The sequence below is a fragment of the Protopterus annectens genome, chromosome 3.part0, assembly GCF_019279795.1.
Source record: "Protopterus annectens isolate FY-2018-M chromosome 3.part0, PAN1.0, whole genome shotgun sequence".
In the NCBI taxonomy this organism is placed as follows: domain Eukaryota; kingdom Metazoa; phylum Chordata; order Ceratodontiformes; family Protopteridae; genus Protopterus; species Protopterus annectens.
This window is the reverse complement of record NC_056731.1, coordinates 1,553,248,158-1,553,262,637: the sequence shown is the minus strand read 5'-3', so window position 1 is coordinate 1,553,262,637 and position 14,480 is coordinate 1,553,248,158.

The following is a 14,480-nucleotide window of genomic DNA, read 5'->3' as shown; positions in this document are numbered from 1 at the left end:
TCTATATCACTGAACAAAAGACTAAGTTAGTCTATCTACTAAAAACTGACACATTAGTATGCAGTAAACAAGAAGGAAAATGCTACAACAATTTCCTGACAGTGCCAGATTGTCTGGTCTGTAAGATCTTAATTCTTAGAATGATTTGCCATTTTGATCACAGTTATAGACATCCTAGAATCATGCATGTAAATGTACAGCCCAAGTGGTCTGAATTTCTTCATTTGGTTTTATCAAGAGTACACTTCAAACAAAGTGGAAAAATCAGGGCCTTTTGTCGATTCTTGTTTGTTATTGAATAGTATCATATTGGGACATTATTTAATCTGCACATTTGTCAGAAGTTTATTTTGGTGATACATTTGTGCATGAGTATTTGAGTGTGTTTGTGTTAGGATTCTTCTGAGTCCTTGGAAATCACTTTTCCATAAGTACCTTCTCATTCAACAATAACCTTATCTCATAAATAAATAGCCCAGGTACAATTCTAAAACATATGTATATAACCAGCCTCACCACAGTCACATCTGCAACAAGATCCAGCTCCTAACTTCCAGTGTAACAGCAGATGCATGGGAGTTCTATATCCCTTGTGCAACCATCTCATACAGTGATCCTATCTGACCAGGACCATCTTTAACTTAGACAATCTATAGAAATTAAATCTTCATTCTCTTTCTGCAAAAAAAAAACAAAAAAACAAAACTCAGCTGAGCCTTAATATTGAGAAATATTAGAAAACCCCACAACCTCACTATGCACATTCTGATGAATTCCCTTCTCATACCAACTACTATTCAACAGCCAGAATCACTTTTTGGTATTTCAACAACTCCCCTCCCCATCACATATTTCATACTGTAATTTTTCCCACTCTTGAAATCTGAACATAACACCATTATCCTCATATTCCCCATTTACTCACCAACTACATTATTTCCTGTTTCTCCATCTTTTCTAGTTGACTGTATCTCCCCCTACTCTCACATTACCCCGAAGCAATTTCCCCAAAATCCACAGAATACGCCTCATGAACCCATGCAATGTAGGAACTTACAGTTCCTCAAAGAAATCTATTACAAGAAACCTGAATCCTCTGTATCCGACTCCTATTCCTGTACACTAGAAGGTAACATATAAGGTATCATATAAAAAAAGAACTAGGAAAAAGTATCAATTGAACAATGCTTATCCTACCAACCAGACAGGACACCTTATTATCCCATTTACTGAGCTATTTGTTCAGATAAATGAACAAATAGCTTCTTATAATCATGATCAATTCTGTCCCCAACTGTTTCCTTTGTCTGTATCTCCAAGAACTTCATATCATATCATCTCTTAATCCATATTTCATCTAAAGGAGCTTGGACTCTACTCAGCCTAAATATAAATGTCTTTTATCAGTTGCACTCTAATCCAGGTTCCTTCTTGAAATCTTCAAAAATCCTCCAAATTTCTTGGAGCCTAAATCCATTATATTCTTCACCAGCATGCAGTCATTAGCAAAAAAGACAAAACTATCCTCATACAGCTAGCAGAAAATCTCAAAAGACTCTAATCATTTGTGCAAGGACCTCAATCACAAAAAAACAAAAAAACAAACAAACAAAAAAAAATGGTTGGGTGACAATAGACAGAACTACCTTGTTCTTCTATTCACCAATACCGCCTTTGAAAGATCTCCATTTGCCAAAAATGTAATCCAGGACTGACTGAGCCATGTACAAAATTTGAGACCTATACAAATTTCCTTGACATCTGAAACCAGAACATCCTTTCCACCATGTCAAATGCCTTTTTAATATCAAAAAGAGATAACCCCAGCCCTTTCAAATACCTCTTTTTCTGCTCTTACCAGAAATCCCTCAATAACGTCTACGTACCTTCTGCTGTGCTCCCTTTAACAGCCCCCTTCGGTTTTCTTGAACTATAAAGGGGATTAAATCCACCATCCTCCTAGCAAATATCATTGTCATGATTTTCACATTAACATTCAAGATAGCAATGTCTATAACTACCTTGATCCAGCATTCCTGTCCATCTTTAGATTTGAATATATATTAGCCCTTATAAAGAAATCCAGTAATTCACTTGTTAATGCTCCTTCATTCAAGATTTTAATGAATTCTTCAATAAAATCTGAACTGCTTTCCATATTAGCCCTGATAAATAAATCCAGCAATTCAACTGCTTCTTTAAAGCCCCTTGCACAAAACCATCTACACCTGGGGTCTTTCTTTTATTTCAGTACTTGAAAAAGTTGCTTATATCATCTAATCCAGTTTCTAATACAACCCTGTCCATACTCTAGCAACCTATCTTTCATCCAATGAACCATCCATAAGACCACAACTTCTCGACTGATATATTTGAAAATTAAAATATTGTAGTATCCTTTAAAATTCCCTCTCCTGCCCTTTAACTTGACAATCACATTTTTTCTCCTTGGTCTCTTAAGTTTCCAAGCTAAATGCTTTGATGTCATTTCATCTCTTACCCATCAAAAAGCCTGTTTTGCTAATCAAATTCTTTTTGCCACAAAGGTCATCACTTCTAGCCCTATTTACACCTGCAGCATCTCAACCATTATGCTCCCCTTACCTTCTCCTCCAAAACTTTAACTGCATAACCTGTATCTCATGCAGTTAATCCTCTCAGTTATATATCTCTTCTTTCTCCTGCTACCTCTAAACCACCTTAACTCATTATACAACCTTTAATTGCCCATTTAACATCATTCATCCACAAGAAGCTTTGTTCACCTCCTTCCCCTATGGTAAGAAGACGTAACTCTTCTTTAAAACAAAACCAAGGCTTCCGTCTCTAACTTCTCTAACCTTTACCCTTCTACTTAATGCTAATGGACATAACTACAAGTGTAAGCAAAAAACAAAGAGACACTGTTGCCCAAAGGTCTGCTCCAAAACCAAAATCCAAACAAATAAGAAGACAAATTGGAGTCCGACCACCACAATAAATGGATAATAAAACGATATATTTATTTGGACAAGCGCTTTCGCGTGTGACAGACACGCTTCTTCAGATCCTTTACATAAATAGTTTAGCAGGCAATGCTTATATACACTTAATGGGTAAAAACTCTTTAATTGAAAACAATTAAGCAATCTGCCTGAAAGCTAAACATCTGCTTCCAGCAATCAACCAGTATTAAGAAACGTTAAAAACATAGAAACAAAAGCAGGTACAGACTCAATATATTGTGAAGCTGTCGATTCTGCTTTAACGAATCTGTATTGAGATCTAATCTAAAAGGTGTTGCATAAAAATAGGAATATACATATGCAAATGAACGTAATAAATAGCTGTTAAAAATTCCTATATAGGGAATTATGATAAAACCTGTCCTGAACACTCAAGGAGTTTTTATTATAAACCAAAAAAGAATGAGAGAGACTCTCTGAGAACCTCTCTATCTAAGTATATGCTGAGAAGCGTATACCAGATATGTTCAAACATCAAATTATATCAGTTGGGATCTTATGCCATGGCATCCTGAACAATGCTATATCAAACTGAGCAAATCAAGAACAAATGTATGAAACAAAAGTGCATAGCATATAAATATATGTAAAAACATGTGTATATAAAAATATAAACTTTAATGTGTATGATAGCAATCCTGTTCCTGCATCCTAACTACTCGCTTTCTGTCCGGTGAACAGAATGTTCAACACTGATGTGAATTCAGTTTCAAATCAAGGGAGCGAAATGTTTCATCTTGTATGAGGCATCCATAAATGCCTTATATGTATGAACATTACGCAAAAACCATTAAGTATTGACAAAAAAGCGGACTTGCTGTCAAAGTAAGCTGCTTCATCAGACAAAATCAAGTAAAAACACATAATTTTTAAATGACAACCAACCTATCAAAAAAGGCATACAATCAAATAATTAATTAATTAAAATCTCATTAAAGCACCTTGTCCTAAAACTAGAAATATATACAGCACACTCAGAACTAATAGGCTGTCACATAAAAATACTAAAAACATCGAAGAGTGCAGATAAAATATGAACATATTTATAAATAGAGGCAGAGGCAAGAAAAAATATAGTGAAAATAGTGACCAACAATTATCTAGAAATTGGTCTAGTCTGTAATACTGGTTTAATGGAGATCTTATCATTCATACCTTTCCCCCTTGTAGCTCTTATCCTAATGACCCATTTCAGCTCACTATTCTCTGTCATGTTCCTAACGTCCCCCCACATTCACTAGGGTGAATAATTTCTACTATCATGAACTTGAAGGAATGTGTGGAACCATATTCCATGACATGTCTAGCAAGTGCGTTGGTATTTATAGAATTTCTAATGTTATAAAGGTGTTCCTTATATGGTCCCTGAGCCTTCTAGCCATCTTACCGATGTAAAAAGTTGAGCATACCACATAAAGTGAATTACAGTTGGCATATACATTAAACTCTAAGGGCTTATGTGTATCAGATTGCATGAACCTACTGGTGGTGTCAAGAAAAATGCAAAAGTTACATCTATTGCAGGGATAGGTACCTATGTTGTCAGGGCCAGACTAAACCTCTGACCTGGGGTAACAAAAAATTGTTTTTTGTGATTTATTGCTTTTAAACATAAACCTAGGTGCTGGACCCACTATAGACTTAATCTGTGGGTCTGTACAGAGGACACCCCAGTTCCTCCTAAAAACATCTTGTATCAGTCTAACATTATTGGAATATGTGATGAGGATTCTCAGAGTTCCTGGACTATACTCTCTTCCCTTATTCTGTGAAGTGTGCTCTGAGAAATATGGTTTCCCTTTATCCAGTCTTAAAGATGGTACAGTTGCCAGTACCTCATTGACCTCACTATACCTATAACCTCTTTCTACAAACCTAGTTCTAAGTTTATCTAATTCATGTTGGAACCCTCCTCCTTTTCATTTAATCTGGATGCTCTCAGGCTCTGTCCTTTTATAACATTCCTGAAAATGTATGTGGGATGCATACTCTGCCGATGGAGATTTGTATTTCTATGGCAACCTTTCCTGAACACCTTAGTATCTCTATTCCCATCCACATCTTTTAGATCTTCACATCTACACATCTACAAAATCAATTCATCAAAGGAACTATTGATAGTAAATTTCAAAAAAGAGGTACTATTGTTCATATACATGTGGAGATCCAGAAGAGACTCTTTATCTCCACTCTTCATTCTTTCTGTGAAAACAAAATTTTCTAACTTGCAACTGCATCACTCTGTTTAATTCTCATTATTATGGTAAGAACTGCAGTAGAGATTTTACTGTCTATCCTAAGCTATGTTCAGGTGTTTCACATTTTTCTGAGCTGTGCCTTACAATGTCACATTTCAAATACTGAAATTTCTTGTCATTTCTAAAAAAATAAAATGTGTTTCTGTGTCATTTCAAATACTCATCAGACTTTTGTTTGCCAATTATTATTGTAACTATACATTCATAAATGTTACTCACACAGACTGTTCAGCTGATTAGTACAAGTAAACAGTTTAATTACAATGCAAAGTTACTAAAAGATATGACTCTTGGGTGTTTATAGACCTTTTGTTGATTATGCAGTGATTTATTAAAGCTACTGCTATTGTTAGAGCAGGAGTTTTTCTTTTTATTCTGTATGCCTGTGTCACACATATAGCATTTCAGGCAAGGAAGAGGGAAAAGTAAGTTATTGCTAGATGTTAGAACTACTGTTTTGATTTCTGTGATCAGAATCTAGATTAAGAGAGCATGGACAAGATGGCTAACTGAGAGCAGCAACTTTTGAAAGTACTGCAACTGAAAACTTTTTTCTGACAGAAAATATAAAATTTAAATTTGGCGATACGTATTAGCTAATTTTATTCACTAATAGTCAGAGAAAAGATTTATAGTTTCAAGTTCTTCAACAGATGTAATTTTCCTGTCAGAATTTCAACCACTTGGTTAAGAGAGAAGAGACATCAACATGAGATACTCAAGAAATGGTACTCGGGATTCTTGTGTTAAAACAACATCTTGTATGCAGGGTATATTACTTAAAATGGACAAACTGGATAACAAAATAGATAGTTTCAAAGAAGAGTCCAGAAAGAAGATGGAAAATTTACAGATTCTTATGAAACAAGCAACAAAGTATACAAATCAAGAATATGAAAGAAGCCGATGGGGGGCTTTGCCCCCACACCCCCCTACCTAAATATACCAACTCTGAAATTGCACCCCAGTGGAGGAAATGGCAAAAGTCCTGAAAATGGCTCAAAGTGCTTTCAGAATTTTTTCATTTCATGTAAACATGTTCGACGAAACAGAGTTCACAAATTTAAGTGTTCGCTTAAACAATAGGAACCCTAGTCTCAGACTGAATTAATTTATTTTAAAACAAAATAATTGGCTCATAGATAAAGTTGGTTATTAAGAAAATGGACTGACATGAAATAACATTAGAATGTACTGTATATCTCAAAAGTATGAAGGAGACAATATAACAGCTTGGCTACATAAATCATTAAATCTACCTGAAACTTTATCTTTTGGAATTGAAAGGGCACATAGAAACCTGAGACCCCATTTCAGGAAGGAAAACTCACCACCATGTTCAATTATAATTAAGTTTATGTCTAGCTTGAACCAGTACACCTATTAAAATCAATGGACATATAGTCAGATTTGACAATGATTATTCCAGTAAAGTAATTAGCAAATGAAAATCCTGATTACCAATGATTAAAGAACTTAGAAAGAACAATATTAAAGCCAGTTCCGTGTTTTCTGGAAAGATATATTTTTTTTATTTCTGAATGCAGTAACATATTTGACACACTGAAGAGGCATCCACTTTTTAGCAACAATAAAATATTTAATAATAATGAAGAAATGAATAAGAACAATATATCCTTCAAGTCCTGGAAAACTGCTTTTAAAATTGAAAAACTTTAAAACAAGTTAATTTTATTCTCTGACTGCAGGATTTTATTTTCTGAAACATTAGATTCCCTGTTTAAGTAAAAGGTTTATATTGGATTTTAAGCTTTAAAACATATGCAAGTATGTTTTTATATTTTATGATAAAACATTTTTCATGATAAGGAATATAAATGGTTAGTTTTATTCTTTTACTATATTTACAGTGGAAGACAATGTAACTAAACATTTAATATATTTCTAAATGTTAAACAAATACTTCCTGTAAAAGAATGGCACTAAATAATAAGCTCAGAGTAAAAATAAAGTTGTTTTAATGAAGCGCTTTTCGTCGCTGGCCATACAGCAGCTTTTTCAGATAAAAAAAAACTAACAAAATCATCAATAAATAGTAAAAGCATCACATATTAAAGCATGTCACATGTTTAGTTACAACGTATAAAACCAAGACAACCTCACATATTAAAGTATGTCACATGTTTAGTTACAACGTATAAAACCAAGACAACCTCACATATTAAAGTATGTCACATGTTTTGATACAACATATCAAACCAAAGCAGTAGAACACAAATATAAAGCACATTAAATGTGAGTTATGGCTTATGAAAGAAAGTATGTACAAAATCAAGTGTATGTTAGATTAACTATAAATTACACTAATATAAATTTAAAAATAAAGAAGGACAATGTCATCTTTTTAAAACTCTTTAACTTCAATAAACAAGCAATATTACAAGCTTCATTGAGCCCTGGACTAGAAAAAGCATTAAGCCTTAACTGCCATACTAGTTCACGTTCCTCTAGTAGCAAGTTAACAGGGCCCCCCCTACTTTCGTGATGTATTTGATCAATTGCCTTAAATGAAAACTTGTGACCTCCACTAAAACAAGAATGTTTAGCTAGAGAATTGTCACCCTTATTCTTGTCAATTGCATAAATGTGCTCGTAGACTCTATCACAGAATCTACGTTCCATTTTCCCTATATAGTAAGCAGTGCAGGATGTGCAAAAGGCAATATACACCACTAGTTTCGAGTTACAATTCAGTTTGTGCTTCAATTCATACTTCTTCCCAATAATGGTGAAAGTCTTGCCAGTTTCTATGTATTTGCACATTCTGCACATGCCGCAAGTAGACATCCCTGCAAATCTACTTGAGGGCAAAGGTTCATTTCTTTCAAGAAGGTTTTTGTGATTCAAGCCCTTTCTAAATACTAGTCTAGGAAGACTACCTAGTTTTTCTACTAAGAGTTTGTCGTTGTTAATAAACTCCCAGTTTTTGTATAGTATCAAAGTACCACTTCACTATCACTACTGAATGTAGTTATAAAACTACTTCTAAAGTTAACATTTAAGTTATAGGTAGATGACGCTAAGGGTGGACATGTGTCCGTAGCATCCAAGCTAATGTTACTTACCTCAGTCATGTTAATTAAAGGGGGTTCACACAAAATGGGTTTAATTGTCCCATTTTGTCTTTTAGATTGAACCTCATCAATAAGTGTATCTATAAGTCTAATAGGGTACCCACGTTGTTGAAACACTCCACTCAAGAGTCTACATTCATCAATAAAATCGTCATCTAAAATAACCATTTTTGCAGCTCTAATTAATTGCCCTTTGACAATACAACATTTTTGTGAAAAAGGGTGAAGAAATGAGTTACAATATGTAACTTTTCTGAAAATGTTAGACACGTATCAGCTATTATACAATGTGTCTTTCATTAACCTGATGTCTAAGTAGTAAATAGTGTTGGGTTCTGTTACCTCTAAAAACTATGAATACATCATCCAGAAAACATGTGTAGAAGATGAGGTTCGCCATGGGGTGCGAATTGTTAAAAATGAACTCTTTTTCCCAGTATGCCATTACTAAGTTGGCTAAACTGGCTCCACATGGTGATCCCATCGCTACTCCTCTCTTCTGGAGATAATACTCCTTGTTAAAGATGAAATAATTATTGATGAGAATGATGTTCAAAAGTGTCTCTATAAGGTGTATCTCGTGTTGGTGCCCCCTTGGTTTTAAGCATTAAGCTTGTCCACTCAACACGCTCTAGATGGGGAATAGAGGTGTAAAGATCCTTGACATCAATAATCAAAAAATTGTCTGTGTCAAACACAAGGTAGTTAATTTTATGTAAAAACGACCAAGAGTCTTTACATACCTGGGTTTCAGATTTCAAATATTTTTGCAAAATGGAATCTACCACCTTTGAACATGGATATGTGATAGAACCCCTCCCATCTATCAGAGGTCTCATAGGGGGGTTGAGCAAGCTTTTATGCACCTTGGAGATGCCGAACATAACAGGGATTTTTGGCCATGGGACTGACATATAATTAAAAATGTCATTGTTGATTATGGCCTTAATAAAAAGGTCATTTAAGTAGCCTTTAATGCAGCCATAAGCAACGTTGACTTCATTAAGTGATACTCTAACGTAAGTGTCACTGTTCAACAAAAGCCCCATTCTAATGTTGTAATAAGGGAAGTCAAAAACAGCCAACCCACCCACTTTGTCAGGCTTAACCAGTCGTACTTGAAGGGATTGCAGAAGTTGTAGTGCTGACATTTCGTCATGTGTAACATTACTGTTTTTAAACCTTCTAGTACTAGTATACCATGTGGTGTCAGTGATGTATCTTAGTAGAAAAACTAGGTAGTCTTCCTAGACTAGTATTTAGAAAGGGCTTGAATCACAAAAACCTTCTTGAAAGAAATGAACCTTTGCCCTCGAGTAGATTTGCAGGGATGTCTACTTGCGGCATGTGCAGAATGTGCAAATACATAGAAACTGGCAAGACTTTCACCATTATTGGGAAGAAGTATGAACTGAAGCACAAACTGAATTGTAACTCAAAACTAGTGATGTATATTGCCTTTTGCACATCCTGCACTGCTTACTATATAGGGAAAATGGAACGTAGATTCTGTGATACAGTCTACGAGCACATTTATGCAATTGACAAGAATAAGGGTGACAATTCTCTAGCTAAACATTCTTGTTTTAGTGGAGGTCACAAGTTTTCATTTAAGGCAATTGATCAAATACATCACGAAAGTAGGGGGGGGCCCTGTTAACTTGCTACTAGAGGAACGTGAACTAGTATGGCAGTTAAGGCTTAATGCTTTTTCTAGTCCAGGGCTCAATGAAGCTTGTAATATTGCTTGTTTATTGAAGTTAAAGAGTTTAAAAAGATGACATTGTCCTTTTTTATTTTTAAATTTATATTAGTGTAATTTATAGTTAATCTAACATACACTTGATTTTTTACATACTTTCATAAGCCATAACTCACATTTAATATGCTTCGTATTTGTGTTCTACTGCTTTGGTTTGATATGTTGTATCAAAACATGTGACATACTTTAATATGTGAGGTTGTCTTGGTTTTATACATTGTAACTAAACATGTGACATGCTTTAATATGTGATGCTTTTACTATTTAATGATGATTTTGTTAGTTTATTTTTATCTGAAGAAGTTGCTGTATGGCCAGCGACGAAAAGTGCTTCATTAAAACAACTTTATTTTTACTCTGGGCTTCTGGACCTGTTTGTTTTGGCCTTTCTAGTTTTGTATAACTTTAGCAAGTTTTACTAAATTATAAGCAACAGAATTGGTAACTTTAAGACAATATAATTTAGGAATTTTATTTTATTTGTTTAACTTTGATTAGTATGTGCATTAATGGGTTAACTGAATGTGAGATCTTAGTAATATGCTAATTAGAAGTTTTAAAGTGCTGGTGATTTTATTTTCTTTGTTCCTGTTCCTTTCACATGTCATTTATGTTGCAATTAACACACAAAAAGCTTGAGAACAAAATAATGTTCCAGTTGTGTGAAAATGCTTGATTCTTGCTTGCCTTGCTTTTCTCCTGCCCCTTGAAGTGTTTTGAAGAAAATCTAGGCCAAAGTTCATCACTAATATCTGTAAAAACAGTAAGGAACTTTCTTTTTCTTTCTTTTTCTTCCAAGTACAGATGTGAAAAAGCTACTCAGAATAAAATATTTTTAAAAATATTTATTTAGAAGTGAAGAATTGGTAAAACAAAATTTATAGTAATGTTTAATATTGAACTGTTGCTGACATATAATTTCTTACATTTTGCTGAATGTTAATAGCTAATGCTGTAGTGTTATCAACTCTAACTGTACATATTAATAGAAAGACGCAACATTAGATGTGTGTTACTGATTAGAAAAGTTTAAAAGAATTAAGGAAAATGAGAAACTTACAGAGTAAACTAGCAGATTCTGTGTGCTGTGAGTTTCCATTTTCACATTGCTGCAATGAAATTCTAATGTCAGGATGTGAAGCATAGATCAGAACATCAGTTCACAATGGCTAAAAACACACATTCAAATTAAAAACCCATCAGTAAAAAAATAAATGAATTTGTAGATAATACGAGTGAACAGGAAAAGAATAGTATTCCCCTATTATATGAATATATAAATATATGAATGCTATCATCAAAGGTAAATACCTATAAAGGATGCTTGTCCAGGTTATATAAGTTAACAATAAACAATAATAAATTTGATGCATAATTCTGGAATTTTTAAGACAGTAGTGGACTGAGTGACATAATAGATGGTAAGAATAACACTTTTTAGCTCAAATCAGTTAGGCAAACTTCTTCAAGTTTATACTGCAAAGTTATTATATAGAAATAAATACACAGAATGTTTGTTACTTCCTATAAAATCTCTAAGCTTTGTAAGATAACGTCATAGTTTGTTGGAGATTTAGTAAAGATGCAAAAGCTGATTGGACACACATGTTTATGGACTGTAAAAAAATTAATGTATATTGGGAAGAGATAGGTATGTTTTTAAGGGGTTATGGTCTGATAATTGATCTTTAACTATATCAATAATAATAATAATGAATTTCCACTTACTGTACCTGTAAAAGCCACACAACAACAGCAAAAAATATTTTTGGAGTCTTTTGGCAGGTGCTAGAAAAGTTATTACAAAAAATTGGAAATCAAATTCAGTTCCTACCTTCAAAGAATTTTTAAATTGTACAGCAATGCCCTGTAAAAGTAAAACAAAAAGTGATCAGAATAAGATCTATAGAACTATAAATCATACTAAGACTTTCAGTGGTTGGGATAGCATTGAAATGTTGCTATTGATATACCAAGACTCTTAATGTGTTAATTGTATAAGATGACCTTGATGATTCAATGTATTCCTAATATTGTATAACAGTATGTGATGTTGAATTTCATCCTTTCTGTATTTATATTGTAAATATGTTAAATTAATATTTTTTCTTAAAAAAGAAGCTACATTATGAGGGTTTACAGCCTTGTGATAGTCACATTTCATTATACAGGAAACATCGGTTCCCTTCCCACTTACTCCTTCCTTTGTGACAACAAAATATGCATCAAGCATGGGCACTAACACTCTTGTAGGCATCTTTCTGATGCTACTAAAGAATTATTGACTTGGTGTAGGAACCTAAAGTTACTACCAGACATCAGACTGCATATTTGAATCCCATGTTCTTATGTCATAAAGTAAGGTGCATTCAGTTGCCTCCTCAAAACCCTAGCTGACATTTTTAATATTTCCATTGCTCATGTCCATGTATATATCACTAGTGATACAGACATCTTGCATTCATGCCAGGTGAGATATTAGAGAAATGTCCTTACTCTTTATTTTAAAGTAATCTCAACAGTTGAGTTGTGCAACAAAAATGGAGAGATTGGAGGATATGTTACTCGGGAGCTAAGGATATGTGCAAAGAGACTAAACAAAAGATAATGCAAAAATTGAGAAGGGGGAAGCTGTATTATATGGATATCAATAGTAAGATACAAGCAGTTTAAATGTTTTTAGTCCCTTTAGTCTTATACACGTCAGGCATATTTTTATCAACCAGAGGAGAAGCTGTGGATAGCAATTAATAAAAAGCTGAAGGATTTTATCTGGGAGGGGAAGATAAGAAGAGTCAAGTAGGATAAGATAATTCTTTGAATAGAACAAGGCAGATTGGGATTACCCAATTTGAAGGTGTATTTCAGAGCAACACAGTTAAGGCTCCTATACATAGCACAAGCAGAAAACTATAATTCAAAGTGAAAATAGATGATGACGAAACAGGGGGGAAGCTCAAGAAACAAGGAGAAACTGGGATTTTAGATGCATACCTTTAAGGAGAATAACAATAATCATACAGAATATTCATAAAGCAGCAGAAAGTACTCTAATAACTAAGCCAACATGGGAATGGAGAAATGAGATTCTGCCAATAGAGGTGAATGCAATTAGAGATACAGACAATAGGTATGAGAGAGCTGGAATTTAATGGAGAAAACCGGCAAAGGAACCAAAGTATTGGGAGCAAATAACTAGAGAGGAAAGCTAATAGAATGGGAAGATGCCAAGGATTTATTTGGACTGAAAATTAGAGATTGCCTTCCCTATCAAGGATTGATATCAGAGTATAGACAAAGAGAAAGAAATAGGGTGTCCTAAATGAAAGACCAGCACTGGTAGAGTTTTTAGTAGAATCTAGAACAGAAGCTGCAGTTAAGAAAGGAATAATTAATAGAGTATATAAAATATTGCAGGATAACTGTAAAAATCAATGAGAAGAGGTTAGAAAGGATGAGACGAGAGACTGGATAAGCAATTTGCAAAGAAACAATGAGGGAATATATTTATGCCTCCCAAATATGCAACAAAGTCTGGAAGATGTAGGATGTTTGCTTGAAAGTGTTTACATAGGTATTTTTGTACCCCAAGTAGACTCCAAAGAATTTTTCCTCCGGTAGACAGTAAATGTTGGTGTTGTGATGGGAGGTAAGATGTAACTGGGAACATATTTTCTGGGAGTGTAATGAGTTGGCAGACTTTAAAGATTTTCTGCAGACTACTCTGTCAGAGATACTGGGTGAGCAAATCAGTGTAACTAGGGAAATTATTTTTTTTTTTGAGCTGTGATACAGAATCAGAATTACCTAGACATAGTAAAGTCTTGTGGAGTCTAATTATGGTGACTGCCAAAAAAAAAAACAATTACTAGAAAATGGAAATCAAAGTCTACACCAACTGTACTAGAAGCAGCCAATATAGTAACAAAGATAAAACAACTGAAATTGGGAGCTTTAGAAAAGGATAAAAGCAAATTGCAGAGGACAATTTTGAATTGTAGGAACAATACATGCAGAGGAGGAACAAGATTTAAAAAAGGTAAGATTTGGATTAACTATGTCATGGTTAACTAACAATGACTGGATAGATTATAAGTGATGTATAATGTTTGCAACTACAGCTGTGTCATCATGGTTTGTAAAGTATAATGTTTGCAACTAAAATTATGTCATTATTGTTTATTTTCATTTATATAAGTGTAACATTGCCTATGTCATACATGATAATTTAATAAAAATTCTTCTTGTTTAATAAAAATAAAATATTACTTCTCATGCAACAAATGCTACTGTGGCCTGATGAATGAATTTAGCATTATATTAAAGTAAAATAAGGTAAACAAATATAAATTATAAGCAG